Source organism: Ranitomeya variabilis, chromosome 4, assembly GCF_051348905.1.
Source record: "Ranitomeya variabilis isolate aRanVar5 chromosome 4, aRanVar5.hap1, whole genome shotgun sequence".
Taxonomy (NCBI): Eukaryota; Metazoa; Chordata; class Amphibia; order Anura; family Dendrobatidae; genus Ranitomeya; species Ranitomeya variabilis.
In genome coordinates, this window is record NC_135235.1 from 523742932 (window position 1) to 523761165 (window position 18234).

At 43.6% G+C, this 18234-nt stretch overlaps 1 protein-coding gene across 1 annotated transcript in view; it reads left to right on the forward strand.

Annotated features, from left to right (window-relative positions):
* The first annotated feature begins 622 nt into the window (after nt 1-622).
* SP6 (Sp6 transcription factor) overlaps nt 623-18234 on the forward strand; it is a 28158-nt gene continuing 10546 nt past the window's right edge. The window contains exon 1 of the mRNA XM_077252258.1: nt 623-761. The gene's annotated coding sequence lies outside the window, so the exon portion shown is untranslated. The remainder of the gene's footprint in view (nt 762-18234) is intronic.

Genomic DNA, 18234 nt, shown 5'->3' on the forward strand with positions numbered 1-18234 from the left:
TTCTGCAGACTGTGAGGCGCTTTTTACACTTCCTTCACTAAGGTACATTTCACAAGTAATCCTTCAAATCCCTCTTCCTTTCTTGTGTGTTTCAGCCGTCTGCTGGGTGACACACCTCTCCTTTTAATGAGTTAAACTTCACAGGAGAAAGCAATGCAAACTACATCAAGGGTTAAATTCATCAGAGAAGTGGAGGTGGAGCCCCACTGGGAAAAAGGCAGAGGTGCAACCTGGAAAGTTTAGGTGTGAGTGAGGAGCAGCCTGGAACAGAAAGTATTTCAGGAGCTGAGTGTGAATGGGATCAGATACTGCAGCTGCTGAGTTCTCTAAGCATGGATGTTTGCAAAACATTTATAACAAGAGACCTTCAGAGATCTTCATAGGACTCTTGGCCACTGGATGTCCTCAGGCTACTCCTTTCAAGGAAATGACTAGTCTTTCACCTTTGACTGCAGATTACTAGTAGTTCAACCACTAACCTTTATTTAAATGAGTCAATGGACGGTGCAGAATAACTAAAGGACCTAAACAAAATCCTTATTCCTCAGCATTTAGAAGAAGAAGCCTCAAGAGTGGATACTAAAGGGTCATCTGGCATGTAAGGTGTACTCAAGTTTGAAGACAAAGACCCCCAGATAAGAGAATCTTATATAGTCACACATGGACTTCAGGTTCCTGATCACATGATTTTCCAAGAGGGGCAAGAACGGTGATCTCTACATCTCATAGTCATCTTCATTGGAAGTGCCCAGATTGTGAAGGTATGTAAATAAATCACTCCTGTAAGTGGTAACGTAGCCTCACGCACATTATCTTATCATCATTAACAGGACAGTATTTCTTTCTTCTTACTCATAATTTTATATATTTATTATACAGTATATTACATATATGTATTTTATACATTTAATATATATTATATATATATTATATATTTATTTTAGATATTTAATATACATTACGTATATTTATTATTTAGATATTTATTAGGTTATTTTATAGTTTTTAAACAGTGATAAATATGTAAGGACAATAATCTGATCTCCAAGTGCAGATACATTTAACATATGCTGATGGTATTAAGCAAAGGACAAAACTAGAATCGGGACTAAAGGTTGGTAATAAAAGGGGTTCTTGAATTTCAAAATTAAAAAAAACATCTAGTTAAAACTAAAATATTCTCAGGAGACTAAAATAGTTGTGTATCTTTCCCCAAAAATGTATGGCATGTACAATTTTTTTTTTTATAAGTAAGTGAATATTTCTAAGCCCTGCATCTCACATTATGTTTCCATCTCATCTTCTTTTTCCAACATTCTCTTTAATTGATACTTATTTTTAGATCATTAGTTTATATTGAAATTTAGAAATGATCGCATTTATCTAATAACTGAGCTTTATAAATTATGTGTGATTTTAGATGATCAACATGGGGCTAGCAAGTATTGTAAAAACTCAATATCTGCTGGTGGATGTTGATTTTCACAGTGATTTGAAGACAATAGTATTTGGTAAATGTTGTCCTTGGTGACTGATGATTGCCGATAAAGAATTTATGTACAGATGCCATCTCCAGTTATACACCTGTCCAAAAGTGAAGTTTTACTATGTTCTAGAGGTATAGCCAATGTGAAGAATTTCTGTGATTTGCATGGCTCAACAAACACAGAAACTTAAAACAGGCCAGAATTGACATAACTCAATCAGAGCTGTCCAAAATCTATGTTGAGCGTCAAAGTTACTATTGCTTTATTTTTAGACCGTGTCGAACTGTTGTTCCTTAACTCACCCAGAGAAATGGTACTGGGCGCCCACCTTCCACCTATACATCTAATTATTTTTTATTATTAATATGCTTTGCTTATAAAGCGCCATCATATTCCACAGCACTCTACATACATTATCATCAGTGTTCCCATTGGGGCTCGCCATCTTTTTTAAAATGCGAGTGGAAACCAAAAAACCCATACAAACTCAGGGAGAACATACAAACTCCTTGCAGACGTTATCCTTGGTTGTATTTGAACCAAGGAGCTGCAAAGCAACAGTACTAACCACTGAGACCCCACGATGTCCACTATTAATTGCATTATTATTGCATACACAGACCATATCATCAATAAAGACTAATAGTTGATATATGAATCAGCCTATAATAAATCAATCATAGTAGCGATTGTCTCTGTGTTAGAGCCTGAGCCCACCGGAGGATCTTCTGTCACGCTGTTGAGGTAATTTAAACCCAATTTTTTAGACGTAGCCTCAGTTGCTTACTGTTTATATAGATTTGTATTTATGGTATATGGAAGTATCTCTAATTTTCTACTGTCTATATTAGGAGGAGGAACGTAAACGCTATGTAAGAAATGACGCATTCCTTATAATTAAAACGCTCCTGCCACCAGGTCAGAAATGGGACATTTTTGCCCTTATTTTATTTTTTCTGCTCGTCCAGCATATATTTTTTTAAACATGCCATGTGGTTCCAGAGATACAGGTCTATGTATTTAGTACTAATTGTTATGATCTTTACCAAGGGGGTGTAGCTCACAGGACATTCTTGGGAAGTGTATTTAGGATGCTCTGCATTATTATCTTATGAGCAACGCCCCCTGGTAAAGGCCATAAGGCCACATGCACATATTGATTATTTGTGTTTTTTACCTCAGTATGTGTAAGCCAAAACCAGCAGTGGAACAATTAGAGGAAAAGTATAATAGAAACACGTCACCGCTTCCGTATTTATCACCCACTCCTGGTTTTGGCTTACAAATACTGATGTGAAATACTGACCAAATACTGAACGTGGCCTAACAATTAGTACTAAATAAAAAGACCCATATCTCTGCAACTGTATGGTGAATAAAATATATCTGAATACTCAGGGTAACAGCAGAAATAAAATAGAAGAAAAAACTCACCTTTTTAAATAGAGGTTTATAAAGCACGGTGGCTCAGTGATTAGCAATGTTGTGTTGCAGCGCTGGGGTCCTGGGTTCAAATCCCACCAAGGACAACATCAGCAAGGAGTTTGTATGTTCTCCCTGTGTTTGTGTGGGTTTCCTCCAAGTTCTTCGGTTTCCTCCCACACTCCAAAGACATACTGATAGGGAATGTAGATTGTGAGCCCCATCGGGGACAGTGATTATAATGTCTGTAAATCACCGCCGAATAAGATGGTGCTATATACCGTAAGCAAAGCATAATAAATGCGCTCTCTTCCTGATGCTGGTTCATATCTCCACACTCACAATCCTAAAAGTGGAAGGATGAATGTCTTCATCTAACCACTTACCCCTTACTTCCCACTCTTCTAGGAGATTGACTGATATCCCTTTCTTTTAGTTGGGCAGATGAATGTTGTCAGCTAAAATAGGTCAATCCCCACGATCCATTCTTTATTATAGTTTCCATTTTATAATTTTTAACAATAGAAAATAGAAACTTGCCTATGCCAATGTGTAGTAAACTAATCAGTGGCTAGTGAGGCAGACAAGTATGTAAGTGCATAAACACAATGTGTATCAAATTCCAATCAGGCACTGTACTTGCACTATCAATGACAAGTCCTAATTACTTACCATACGAGGTAATTAATTGTTGGCTTAACTGGGTCATTGGAGAGACTTCCAAAAAATATGTGAACACATTAACTTAATTTTGCACAAGCCTAGATTACTACTCCTAAACGCATTGGAGTAAGTTAGAGAAGTAAGAATATTTTCATTTTATATTAAAGTATTCTCTCCTGTGACTCTGGCACACAGTGCTAAAAGCCGACATCTTCCCAGGATCAAAGAAGGCATCTCTTGGTGCCAAATATGCATGTGACCAGCTTTTATGCACCTGGATTGATTGATGCCTGTATTCCAATTAAGTTTGCCAAGAGCCCCAGGCCATGTAACGATACGCAAACAGCCAATCACTTACATATCGAGCTGCAAAACATCCATTTATTTGACTTTCAGAACAGAACAAGGTACCATCTCATCACATATAACAGGCAGGTGACAACAAGGAAACTATTTTTGGTTTACCAATATATTTGGGCATACCTGTTTTATTAGCTGAACTGTGATCAGGTAACCGTCCCAATATTATGGTATGATTGAGTTCTAAGTAGGCCCTGGGTACCACGATAAAAAAAAAATCATTGGCAAATAAATACCAAAATACCTAAACCATTGATTAAGGAAACAAGGTATTATGAACCTTTGTTGAACTCCACTACTAGTAAGGCATGGGGCATGACTACAATGAATGTAGGGGTTGCAGTTGTACACAGGCATAAGGAGCCCCATAAGGTCACCTTTCCCCTATGAGATCAGTACTATTAAAGATCTGTGATAGTTGAGAGTCCTGTTAGAGATTTTGCACTGGGGCCCTCGCACTGCAAGTCACACCACCTCTAGTAAGTGTTACATTTTGATAGCTATGCAATTCTTTATTATATGCATCATAGTAGTCAACGTATTATATACAAGTGGCAATATATGTCTCCAAGTTGTCCATCATCTCAACCCCAATTGAGCAGACTCAATTTATCCCATTGGCTGATAATGATTATTTCAGTATCATGGCCAACAAAATCCAGGTTCCAATATGCTTAATGTTGTAACAAAGAGGTTGCCCTACCCCACGAAGCTTGTGGCCAATGAACAAATTATGTACAATATATGACCACCTTAACAGAATCTCTCACAGTTGAGTACAATCCAATTTTTTCAACTTTAGTTGGATTTGTTGCAAAATGTTTCTTTTTCTACAATCTCATGGGGGGGGGGGGGAATCTGTCTCCTGGCTCTGGTTGTAGTTTGACTCAGATTGTGGTTTGGGCTATTTAGGAAGCAATCATTGGTAAAGTTAAAAGAAGTTTTGGATTGATATCTTAATTATTGGTGTAGATCATATAGATAATAATGATTGTAAAGTTAAAAGATGGTTGCGACTGGTATCTCTAATTCATTTTTTAAAGGCATATTAATATTGTTTTAAGTTCAAATCCCATGTACTTGAATATATCGTACAAGAGACCTGTATTGCCATATCCGTTCCCACAACACGAGAGGATTAGGAAATACTTGCCTGCCCATACATGATTTTCTGAGACAGATGTTAAAATATTTTTGTGAACCATTATTTATTACATGTAGAGAATAGCAAACAAGCTGCAAAGAAAAAAGTTATACTTTATTACAAAACAAAGAAAAAAGAGAAGGAATAGGTACACATATTAAAAAGATCACAAAAAACAACAACAAAACAAGAGCCCTAACATCTCTGCCCATGCTACAACAAACAAGACCACCCCACACAGTGTTTAATATTCATCATGGACGGCCTGCCATATTAATACATCAAATATATAATAAGCATTAGACACACTGCCGTATTTCTAGTGCGAGAAATGCATCCCACTGCACGGACTGGTTATGGTACAAAATGGACCATTGACCTTCCCTTTATACTGTTGGCAACTACTGTATAATGCTTATAGGCTCATGGTCAGGTTATTTTCCCTGTTATACTTTATTTTTTATTGCAAAGGCAATACTTCTATAACGCATCAGGGGCAGACATACCATTGGTGCAACCTGTGCAACCGCTCATTGGCCCAATACGTAAGCGGGCCCGTTTTCAGCTCCAAAGCAGGTGGAATTATCCATTATGAATAGCTATTGGACCTCAAAGGGCCCATATACTGTTGTTGCTCAGGGACCACTTCTGTAAGCTCCTGTTACGTATGTATGTTTATGTCTTATCAGATGCTTTTGAAGGAAAAATTCAATATAGTAGAACACATACATAGGTAATGTTGCTAATCTAGTGGACATCTAGTGATTGAATCTGATTATTTTTGGAGGGAAGGATGTACCTTACATTTTAATAATGTATATTTTTTGCTGCTGCGTGAGTAATGAAAGAGCCCTAAGCAGCAGAATGGTTACGCCCACACTTACGTTATAGATGATACTTCTATAATTATTTCAATTAATCATTTCCCATAGATCAGCTGCCAGAATTACATTTTCAAGTTGAAATTTGAATGATGATGTTCCTAATCCTACATCATCCTTACAAATTGCTTGTACAAAGTGTTTGCTGTCAATGACTGGAATTCATTCAGCCTAAGAACACCTAAAATGAAACAGGCCAGTCTTAATGAGTTGTGCCTGTCCCTGTATATTACACTCTGTCATCACAAAACCTGAAGAGTAATTATTTTAGAAACTATGAATTTCAAAAGTGTTCTCTAAAGTGTTTCCTGAGAAACCTTTCCCTTGTCTGCAAGAAGTGCAGCAGGCATTTGTTTATAATATATGGAGGTGCTGGTCAGGTTTTTTGTTCTAAGAAGTGTCGAGTATATTTTAGCAAAGTAACTTTTAGATGGAGTATTATATTGACTACATGGATAGAGTAGAATTAAAAAGGACCCATAACTAGATCAAAAGTAGAGTTTTTGCTCCTTATTTTATTTCTGCTGCTCCTGAGTATTTGTTCTTTTATTGTTTTTTTTTTTTAAAGGGAACATAGCACCAGTTTTTTCATAAATAAATCCTGCTCATCACCTTTAAAGGGAATCTGTTGCCCCCTGGGATGCTTTTAAGCTATTACTATGGGCAAAAAGGTAATAGAATGGTTAAAATAGTCTTACCTGTATTCCTCATAGCTGCTGTCTAGTTGTTGAGAAATTGAGTTTTAATCTTTTATGTTAATGATTTCTTTCAGGCCATAGGGCGTGAGCAGAAGTGGATTAAGGGTAGCCAGGGCCCCGGGCTGTTCAGACACTGTGGGCCCCCCGGTCATGTGATGGGGTTGTGACGGGGTCATGCGACGGGGTCATCATATACCTGAACCAGATTATTCCAGAAAAATAGTTGCTGTGTGAAACTATAACCTGTCAAACATCCATTGATCTAGTCAACAATTTACCCTTCAGTTCAGTATATAGTATACAGTGTATAGTGTCAGTGTATAGGTAACACTGACTCACCAGTGACGTCTCTAGGTGAAGTCCTTCATCTTTCATCCAGCACAGACCGCCATCACTTCATCCAGCCGGGACTCGTTTCTGCAGGAAATAACACAGTTATCTCAAGCTCCGCTTGTAGAACACATTACTTAATTTTTCACAACTTCTACATTACACCACATGAAGAAAAAGAAGCGACTTAGTGTCACTCTACACAGTAACAGAACCGCCCCCCCATTTAAAACAGTGTCCTCAAAAAATAAAATAAATACATCACTGCAGTAATAATATCCCTTAATTAGCCCCTATGGTAATAATAATATCCCCCATCTTGGCCCCGTGTATCTCATTCCTGGCTCCAGCCATATGTTCTCCCATCCTGCCCTCATAAGTATCCATCCTGCCCCATCAGTCTCCATTGTATCCATCCTGCCCCATGATCCTGCACGATCTGTCTACAATCCTGCCCCATGTCTTTCATTCTGCCCCATGTCTCCAATCATGCCCCGTATCTACATTCTGCCCATGTCTCCACTCCTGCCCCCCCAGTGTGTCCAGTGTTGTGAATTTGGATTCTGGGCTCCCCCGGTGGCTACTGGTGGAATTGAACTGGTGTCTTCATCTTCTCTGTTCACCTGTTCCCATCAAGATGTGGGAGTCGCTATATAACCTTGCTGCTCTGTTAGTTGCTTGCCGGTCAACAATGTTATCAGAAGCCTCTCTGTGCTTGTTCCTGCTCCTAGACAACTACTAGATAAGTTGGACTCTTGTCCATGTTTGTTTTTGCATTTTTGTTCCAGTTCACAGCTGTAGTTTCGTTACTGTGTCTGGAAAGCTCTTGTGAACAGGAATTGCCACTCTGGTGTTATGAGTTAATGCCAGAGTTTTAAAGTAATTTCTGGATGGCGTTTTTGATAGGGTTTTCAGCTGACCATGAAAGTGTCCTTTCTGTCTTCTGCTATGTAGTAAGTGGACCTCAAATTTGCTAAACCTATTTTCATACTATGTTTGTTATTTCATCTCAACTCACCGCCAATACATGTGGGGGGCCTCTGTCTCCTTTCGGGGTATTTCTCTAGAGGTGAGCTAGGACTAATATTTTCCTCTGCTAGTTTTATTTAGTCCTCCGGCTGGTGCTGGGCATCTAGAATCAACGTAGGCATGCTACCCGGCCACTGCTAGTTGTGCGTTAGGTTTAGTTCATGGTCAGCTCAGTTCCCATCTTCCAAGAGCTAGTTCCTATATATGCTTATGCTATGTTCTCTTGCCATTGAGATCATGACAGTCCAGCATCTCTGCCCCCAGTGTCCAGCATCTCTGCCCCCAGTGTGTCCAGCATCTCTGCCCCCAGTGTGTCCAGCATCTCTGCCCCCAGTGTGTCCAGCATCTCTGCCCCCAGTGTGTCCAGCATCTCTGCCCCCAGTGTGTCCAGCATCTCTGCCCCCAGTGTGTCCAGCATCTCTGCCCCCAGTGTGTCCAGCATCTCTGCCCCCAGTGTGTCCAGCATCTCTGCCCCCAGTGTGTCCAGCATCTCTGCCCCCACTGTGTCCAGCATCTCTGCCCCCACTGTGTCCAGCATCTCTGCCCCCAATGTGTCCAGCAATCTGCCCCAGTATGTCCAGCATATTGCCCCAGTGTGTCCAGCAATCTGCCCCAGTGTCTGACTCCAGCATATTGCCCCCAGTGTGTCCAGCAATCTGCCCCAGTGTCTGACCCCAGCATATTGCCCCAAGGGAGTCCAGCAATCTGCCCCAGTGTCTGACTCCAGCATATTGCCCCCCGTGTGTCCAGCAATCTGCCCCATTGTCTCCAGCATTGCCCCCAGTGTGTCCAGTAATCTGCCCCCAGTGTGTCCAGCATATTGCCCAAAGACAGTGTCCAGCATTCTGGCCTGGGCCTCCCGGATTGCCGTTCGCAAAAAAAACGAGTTCTCCTCACCTGACCTGCGCTCCAGCAGCGAAGCTCCCTCCAGCAGCGCGCACTCGCAGGCGACTGACAATGACGTCAGATGCCAGCGACGTGTGCGCTGCGCCTGCAGCCGACTTCAGCTGCCAGCCTCCAATTGGCTGGCGGCTATTGTTAACTATTGACGCGCCCGCACGTCAATAGGTGAAACTACCGCAGCGCTGGTAGGGGCCGGTGAGCAGATGAGACGGGGCCCAATGCGGGCCCCCTCTCTGCCCACTGGGCCCATACGCCAGTCAGGGCAGTAATGCCCTGATGGCAGGGGGCAATCTGAGCGGTAGCCCAGGGCCCCCCCACACCACTGGGCCCTGGGCTACCGCCCAGATTGACCCTATTATAATCAGCCACTGGGCATGAGGTGGCTGGAAGAAATCTCTGCCTCCTGTCTTCATTATCATAACACACCCTTCCCATGCACTTTACACTGCCCTGTGATGTGCAGTTGTGGTGCCATAATCCCGCGCCTGTGCCCTGCACTCGCGCTATTATCCGAACTTTAGCCACCCTACTATGGGCAGTGCCTTCATCCTTCTTCTGCACAGGCAAGTCACTGCTACTGTACAATGACTCATCAGCGCTTGCACAAAAGAAGTATGAAGACACTGCCCATAGAAAGGTGGCTAAAGTTCGGATAACAGCGCAAGTGCAGGGAACAGGTGTGTGATTACGAAGTTGGTATCCATACGTCCAGGTTGGTAAGTACATCACAGTAGTGTTTCTGGCAATAAAATTGCCTGAAACACTGATGTCCAGCCTATGATCGGTGTTGTAACAAAATGATCTTAGGCTGGAGCCTAGCAATGCAGCATCACCAGGCCCAGCACTGATGGGTGTGATTGGACGATGACGCCGATCACACCAATTAGAGTGCAAAGACGCGATCTGACCCCACAATAACTGATCTACATTTCCTCATTCCAGCTTGGGGACATTGCTGAGCGGTTATTGTGCTGATCTGCTGCTCTGTCCTGGACCTTGTGGTGCTACACTCTTTTTGAATCCTGTGCCATCACTGCTGGTGTTGCTGCTGCGATTCTTGAAAGAAGAAAGCTGTTCCTGATCCCTGATTTTCCTAATCCACCCCAATCCCCTTATCCCCCTTTACTCCTCTCCTCACCCCCCTTCTGCCATTGAGTGCTGATGAGGACATGATTGCTGATCAATACTTGATAGATTGAATTTTGTCAGGTTTTTTTCTTTTGGTCCTGCATCCGCTGAGCACTGATTAGTGACACAAATCACTGATCAGCATCCGTGCTTGCTGTTTTCAATGACATTTTTGTCACTGTCTATCTTTTCTCACCCTCCCTTTGCACCACCTCCATGCATGCCTTCTGCTGCCCCTGATCAGACACACATCACTGATTAGTGTCTGTGCTAGCTTTTGGAAATGACTTTTTTTCCTGTCATTTTTTAAAATCTGTATCCCCTTTTTTGTCCTACAGCCATTGAACGCTGGTCAGTGACTAACATCAATGATCGACCCCCGGTTGTTGTTGCTTTTTTTTGTGTGTGTGAAAAAAGAATTTAAAAAAAATTAGATTAGTTGACAGGACTAGATTAGGGACAGTAAAAATATACTGTAGTAATTAGCGTCTACTACAGTATTTTTTTACTGAATATAGTAAGGGTTAGTGTCAGATAGTTGCGGGCAGTCAGCAATTTTTTTTTAAGTGACGTACGTTTATTAAGTTTATTTTTTGTTTTACTAAATTTTTATATTCTTTTATTTGATTGTTATGTTTTTCTTTCTAGTCTTTTCTTTATATTTTCTCTTCTAAATAAAAAAGTTCACACCAAACACCCAAACACACAGACCTGAATAAAATTTGGTACACTCAAAGAAACACCGCATACGTGGAAAAATGTCCGGCTCATCCCAATCACGGTATTCAGCAAAGGAGGCCTAAGCCTTCCTTGCTTCCGACACTGATAGCGAGGAAGAGGATGCCACCTTATTATTTTTTCATCCTCCTCTTCCTCAAGTGATGCCAAACTGCTACGCAGATGCCCCAGGACAGAGAAAATTAACCAGCCTCTAACGTTACCCATCCCCAAAAATAATGAGCCACAGATTCCTGATTTTGTGGCGGAATCAATTATCACATTCAACACCACCGGCTTCATAGAAATTTCAAAGTCTTTTGCTCTGAGGATTTTGTACACCTCATGGTGGCTGAGACAAATTTGTACTCACAGCAATTTTTGGCCAAAACCGCCCTTCATCATTTCCTAACTGGACACCCTGTAGACACAGTTGAAATTGTGCCATTTTGTGGACTTGTCCTTCACATTGAGCTAGTGAAGAAGCCAGAACTTCGGCAGTATTGGAGTGTTGATGCTTTATACAACACTCACTGCAACAATTTGTGGCCATTCACAAATTTTTGTATTACAATGATAATGCACGGTGTCCTCTCTGAGATGACCCCAAATATGGCTGACTTTTTAAAGTTTGGCCGGTCATTGATCACTTCAGGAACAAGTTTGCTAAGGTGTATGTTCCCCAAAGAAACATCTGTGTGGACAAGTTAGTAATAAATTTCAAGGGGAGGCTCAAATTCTGGCAAAACCTGCCCAGTATGAGTGGGAGGTATGAAATTAAACTTTACAAGCTGTGCTAGAATACCTCAGGGTACATCCACAGGTTTAGAGTTTATGAAGGGAAGGACACCCGGATTGAACCCCCTGAATGCACCCCTGTCCTGGGAGTGAATGGGAAAACTGTGTGGGATTTGGTGCACCCACTGCTGGATCAAGGTTATCACCTCTACATAGATAACTTTTATGCCAGCATCCCACTCTTCAAGTCCCTCTCTGCGCGAGCTGCCGCGCCATGCGGTTCTTTCCCAAAAATCAGTGGCCTCCCTAAGACAAAATTGGGCAGCTGCTTAGAAAGGGTGAGAGCAGAGCCTAATGTAGCCACAACATGCTGGTGGTCAAGTACAAGGAAAAGAGGGATATCCTTTTTGTGACCACTATACATGGTCATGGCAGCACCCCCCACCACAAGTCACCAAATCAGACTGTGTCCTGGGGAACAACAAGAACAAATAGATCTCTCTGACCAAGTCATCCATCCGTACAGTGCCATGAGAAAAGCCAAGGTATGGTACAGGAAGCTAGCTGTGCACATCTTACAGATGGCAATGTATGTACCTTCAGTTTCAGGAGGTAGTGATCAAGCCCCTAACTTTGGAAATCAGGAAGGAGAGGGCCCCAGTACTTCCTGAACTGAACATGCCCATATCATACCAGACCAATTTCCCGCAAAGCACAAACAAAGGAAAGTTGCAAAAGAGGTCCCCAGTGTGTTACAGAAGGGCGATACGCAAGCACACCACTTATCAATGCAACATCTGCTCAGAAAACCTGGCCTATGTATAAAAGAATGCTTCAAACTGTACCACAAATCCATGGACTACTAAATTAATTTCTAACTTACACAACTCACGTATGCCAACCTGATGCACTGTACACAACTCATGTATGCAAACCTGACATACACTACACAACTTACGTGTGCCAACTTGATATACTCTACACTAGTCACGTATACCAACCTGATTGACTCTACACAACTTACATATGACACTACATTATAAAATTCACATACCAGGAAACACTAGATCAACTCCAATATAAGATCAAATGTGGGGGGTTTCCACAGTTTAGGAACTTCAGGGGCTCTCCAAAAGTGACATGACGCCCACAGACTATAACATTACAGTCTGCGTTCCAAACGTCACTTCTTCCTTTCCGAGCCCTTCCTTGCACTCAGGGGTGGATTAAGGGTAGCCAGGGCCCCGGGCTGTTCAGACACTGTGGGCCCCCTGGTCATGTGACGGGGGTCATGTGACGGGGGTCATGTGATGGGGGTCATGTGACGAGGGTCATGATATACCTGAACCAGATTATTCCAGAAAAATGGCCGGGCCCTACTCTACTGTAACGTATTAAATATTTGTTAAAATATGCAATACAATTTAGGTATATTTTGATTTATTTTTCAATTTTTAAAATGATCAATATCACATACAAAGAACAAATACCACCGCACCATGACCAGACCACAAATTACAACCACAGTGATCGAATAATATCACATACAAGGAACAAATACCGCTACACCATGTCAAGACCACATATTACCACCACTTGGTGACCAAATAGCACATACAAGGGACAAATACCGCAACACCATTTCCAGACCACATATTACCACCGCAACACCATTTCCAGACCACATATTACCACCACATAGTGACTGAATACTACAATACTGATCAGTATTAATAAAAAAACACAATACTATCACCATAAGTGCCAGTATTCACAGGAGATCTGTACTTAGTATGCCGTGTCTGTGTAGAGGTTGTACAGCGATCACTGGTGACATTGTACACAGGACCTCTGTATATAGTATACAGTGTATAGTGTCAGTGTATAGGTAACACTGACTTACCAGTGACGTCTGTAGGTGAAGTCCTTCATCTTTCATCCAGCACAGACCGCCATTACTTCTTCCATCCAGGACTCGTTTCTGCAGGAAATAACAGTTATCTCGAGCTCCGCTTGTAGAACACATTACTTAATTTTTCACAACTTCTACATTACACCATATGAAGAAAAAGAGGCAACATAGTGTCAACTCTACACAGTAACAGAACCGCCCCCCCATTTAAAAGTGTCCTCAAAAATAAAATAAATACATCACTGCAGTAATAATATCCCTTAATTAGCCCCTATGGTAATAATATTCCCCATCCTGGCCCCGTGTATCTCATTCCTGGCTCCAGCCATATGTTCTCGCATCCTGCCCTCATGAGTATCCATTCTACCCCCATATGATCTCCCCATCCTGCCCCATCTGTCTCCATCGTATCCATCCTGCCCCATGATCCAATCCTGCCCCATGTCTTTCATTCTGCCCCGTGTCTCCAATCATGCCCCGTATCTACATTCTGCCCATTCCTCCAGTCCTGCCCCCAGTGTGTCCAGCAATCTGCCCCAGTGTGTCCAGCATATTACCCCCAGTGTGTCTAGCATATTGCCCCCAGTGTGTCCAGCAATCTGCCCCAGTGTGTCCAGCATATTACCCCCAGTGTGTCCAGCAATCTGCCCCAGTGTGTCCAGCATATTACCCCCAGTGTGTCCAGCAGTCTGCCCCCAGTATGTCCAGCATATTGCCCCAGTGTCTAGCAATCTGCCCCAGTGTGTCCAGCATTGCCCCCAGACAGTGTTTCCAGCAATCAGCCCCAGTGTGTCCAGCATTGCCCCCAGACAGTGTGTCTAGCAATCTGCCCCAGTGTGTCCAGCATATTACCCCCAGTGTGTCCAGCAATCTGCCCCAGTGTGTCCAGCATTGCCCCCAGACAGTGTGTCCACCAGCAATCTGCCCCAGTGTGTCCAGCATTCTGACCCGCCCGGGCCCCCCGGATTGCCATTAGCAAAAAAAAAAAAAGAGTTCTCCTCACCTGACCTGTGCGCTCCAGCAGCGCGCACTCACCAGCGACTGACAATGACGTCAGACACCGGCGACATGTGCGCTGCACCTGCGGCCGACTTCAGCTGCCAGCCTCCAATTGGCTGGCGGCTGTTAACTATTGACGTGCGGGCACGCGCCCGCACGTCAATAGGTGAAACTGCCGCAGTGCCGGTAGGGGCCCGATGAGCAGATGAGACGGGGTCCGATGTGGGCCCCCTCTCTGCCCACCGGGCCCATACTCCAGTCAGGGCAGTAATGCCCTGATGGCGACGGGCAATCTGAGCGGTAGCCCAGGGCCCCCCCCCACACCACTGGGCCCTGGGCTACCGCCCAGATTGACCCTATTATAATCCACCCCTGCTTCTGCCCCATGTCTCCAATCATGCCCCGTATCTACATTCTGCCCATGTCTCCACTCCTGCCCCCCCAGTGTGTCCAGCATCTCTGCCCCCAGTGTCCAGCATCTCTGCCCCCAGTGTGTCCAGCATCTCTGCCCCCAGTGTGTCCAGCATCTCTGCCCCCAGTGTGTCCAGCATCTCTGCCCCCAGTGTGTCCAGCATCTCTGCCCCCAGTGTGTCCAGCATCTCTGCCCCCAGTGTGTCCAGCATCTCTGCCCCCAGTGTGTCCAGCATCTCTGCCCCCAGTGTGTCCAGCATCTCTGCCCCCAGTGTGTCCAGCATCTCTGCCCCCAGTGTGTCCAGCATCTCTGCCCCCAGTGTGTCCAGCATCTCTGCCCCCAGTGTGTCCAGCATCTCTGCCCCCAGTGTGTCCAGCATCTCTGCCCCCAGTGTGTCCAGCATCTCTGCCCCCACTGTGTCCAGCATCTCTGCCCCCACTGTGTCCAGCATCTCTGCCCCCAATGTGTCCAGCATCTCTGCCCCCAATGTGTCCAGCAATCTGCCCCAGTATGTCCAGCATATTGCCCCAGTATGTCCAGCATATTGCCCCAGTGTGTCCAGCAATCTGCCCCAGTGTCTGACTCCAGCATATTGCCCCCAGTGTGTCCAGCAATCTGCCCCAGTGTCTGACCCCAGCATATTGCCCCAAGGGAGTCCAGCAATCTGCCCCAGTGTCTGACTCCAGCATATTGCCCCCCGTGTGTCCAGCAATCTGCCCCATTGTCTCCAGCATTGCCCCCAGTGTGTCCAGCAATCTGCCCCTAGTGTGTCCAGCATATTGCCCAAAGACAGTGTCCAGCATTTTTGGCCTGGGCCTCCCGGATTGCCGTTCGCAAAAAAAACGAGTTCTCCTCACCTGACCTGCGCTCCAGCAGCGAAGCTCCCTCCAGCAGCGCGCACTCGCAGGCGACTGACAATGACGTCAGATGCCAGCGACGTGTGCGCTGCGCCTGCGGCCGACTTCAGCTGCCAGCCTCCAATTGGCTGGCGGCTATTGTTAACTATTTACGCGCCCGCACGTCAATAGGTGAAACTGCCGCAGCGCCGGTAGGGGCCGGTGAGCAGATGAGACGGGGCCCAATGCGGGCCCCCTCTCTGCCCACTGGGCCCATACGCCAGTCAGGGCAGTAATGCCCTGATGGCAGGGGGCAATCTGAGCGGTAGCCCAGGGCCCCCCCACACCACTGGGCCCTGGGCTACCGCCCAGATTGACCCTATTATAATCCACCCCTGCTTGCAGTACTCCGGAGAAATTGCACAACAAATTTTGGGGTCAATTTTCTCCTGTTACCCTTGTGAAAATAAAAAAATTTGGTCTAAAGTAAAAGTTTTGTGAAAAAAGTTAAAAGCTCTTTTTTTTTTTTTCACGTTGCTTTAGTACCTGTGAAGCACATGAATGGTTAATAAACTTCTTGAATGTGGTTTTGAGCACCTTGAGGGGTGCAGTATTTATCATGGTGTCACTTTTGAGTATTTTCAGCCATATAGATCCCTCAAAGTCACTTCAAATGTGATGTGATCTCTAAAAAAATGGTTTTGTGAATTGCGTTGGAAAATTAAGAACTGCTGGTCAACTTTTAACCTTTCTAACCACCAAAAAAGATGTTTCAAAAATTGTGCTGGTTACATGTAATTTTGGAGTCTGGATTATCAGGGGCAATATGTGTCAGGTATAGATGATTCCATCATTTCCCAAATAGAAATCTATAACAAACTTTGGATATCGTTTATGACTTTGTTCCATATTCTGGTCCAGCTGTTTTTCCCCTTGAATGTTAAACACTGCAGGGACAGAAATTCATCATTTTATTTGGGCTACTTTCTGTCATCTGGACTCATCCTGGAGCTGGATGAAAAAAATGTTGCAGCATTTCTTGATCAGCCTCTGGACATTTCACTTGTTTTGGATATGTCATCAGTTGTGTGCAGCTGATATATATATAAATCTGTTATAAGAAGTACTTTTAATTTCGATAAGGACATATTATATTATCTGAATATAACTAGCATCACATATAAAAACAATCGGTCCAATTTTCATGCAGAAAAGTGGGACGATTATTTTCTCACTTGTCATCCGTGTGCAAGCTGAAGTCTATTTTTTTACTCAGCAGCTATTAATCTTTTACAGGACCAGTTACAGTTTCCCATGTTATAGAATTGCAATGTATCCATAAAAATCAGATGTCATACTGTAGCTCAGTACTGCCCCATTAAATAACATTGTCAGTGTGCAATCTGATAAAAAAAATCGCATAGCACCCAAGACCTGGCTCGGGACCGTTGGGAGAAATGAGACTAGTCCCACACAAGTTTATTTGATTGGACAGATATCTCCCATATGTGTACATAGGTGTGAGGAGAAGCCAGTCAGGGTTGGCGCCGGACGAGTCTCCTCTCTACCTATAGTCCCTGATTGGCTGTTCAAACTATGTTTTGTAAAACATACCTGATTGCAATCATGCAGCCAGGCTCTGATTCCTGCTGCCCATGGTTGGATCGAGTGACAAGTTCCCTTTAAACAGACAAGTCATTAGAATGGGTTGAGGCCGTAGATAACCTTAGTCAGATGGAAGAACTCATAGACTCTGACAGTTGGCTGATCTTGGACTCATACGAATATATGAGAGCTTGGTTACCCTGGACATCATTCAGAAATTCATCTGAATTTAGAACTTGGCTCACATCGCCATTCTAGTGACGATGAGCCAGTAATATCTCACTCAGAATATGCAAAATTCCCCTCCCTATACCTCCCTCCTGTGTTGGCTTTTGTGTTTCCCCCCGATTCTTCCCTATCGTGTCTGGTCAACAGTTTATTCACATAACATGATATAACATTTCAGTACTATTTGTTGCACTATACTCTCCCTTTCCAAATAAATATCTGCTGGTTAATATACTTACATTTTGTTGATTGTACCTGTTGTGCAACCTGAATTTAATTTTGATGTATGTCGAAACATTCATTGTTAATGATAACTTCAATAAACATATATTGAGCCATAAACAGACAAGTCAGGAATAGTGGCGGGTCCTTTTTAATGTGATAGTTATCACAGTTAGGAATTTCCAGCACTGCGTGGGTTAACTGTCTGCTCCCCAGACTTTCTGACCCTTGCATCCTGGGGGTCTAGCTCTGCCTCCAGTGCTGGCTACCACTCAGACAATAATTACTGTAATTTGCATCCAGCAGCCCTTTATTACAGCCACTGGCTCCCATGTTATTTAGGATGAAAGATAAACTGTATTTACATTTCCTTTGTATATGTGAAAACCTCTAATCAGAGTGGGTGACTCCTGATCTGGCAATTCAGAAGCTAAAAGTTACTGGGTCCAAATTTTAAGCCCCCAATACACTTTAGATATCTGTCGCTGGATGATGGTTCGGCTGATCGTTCAGCCAGCAT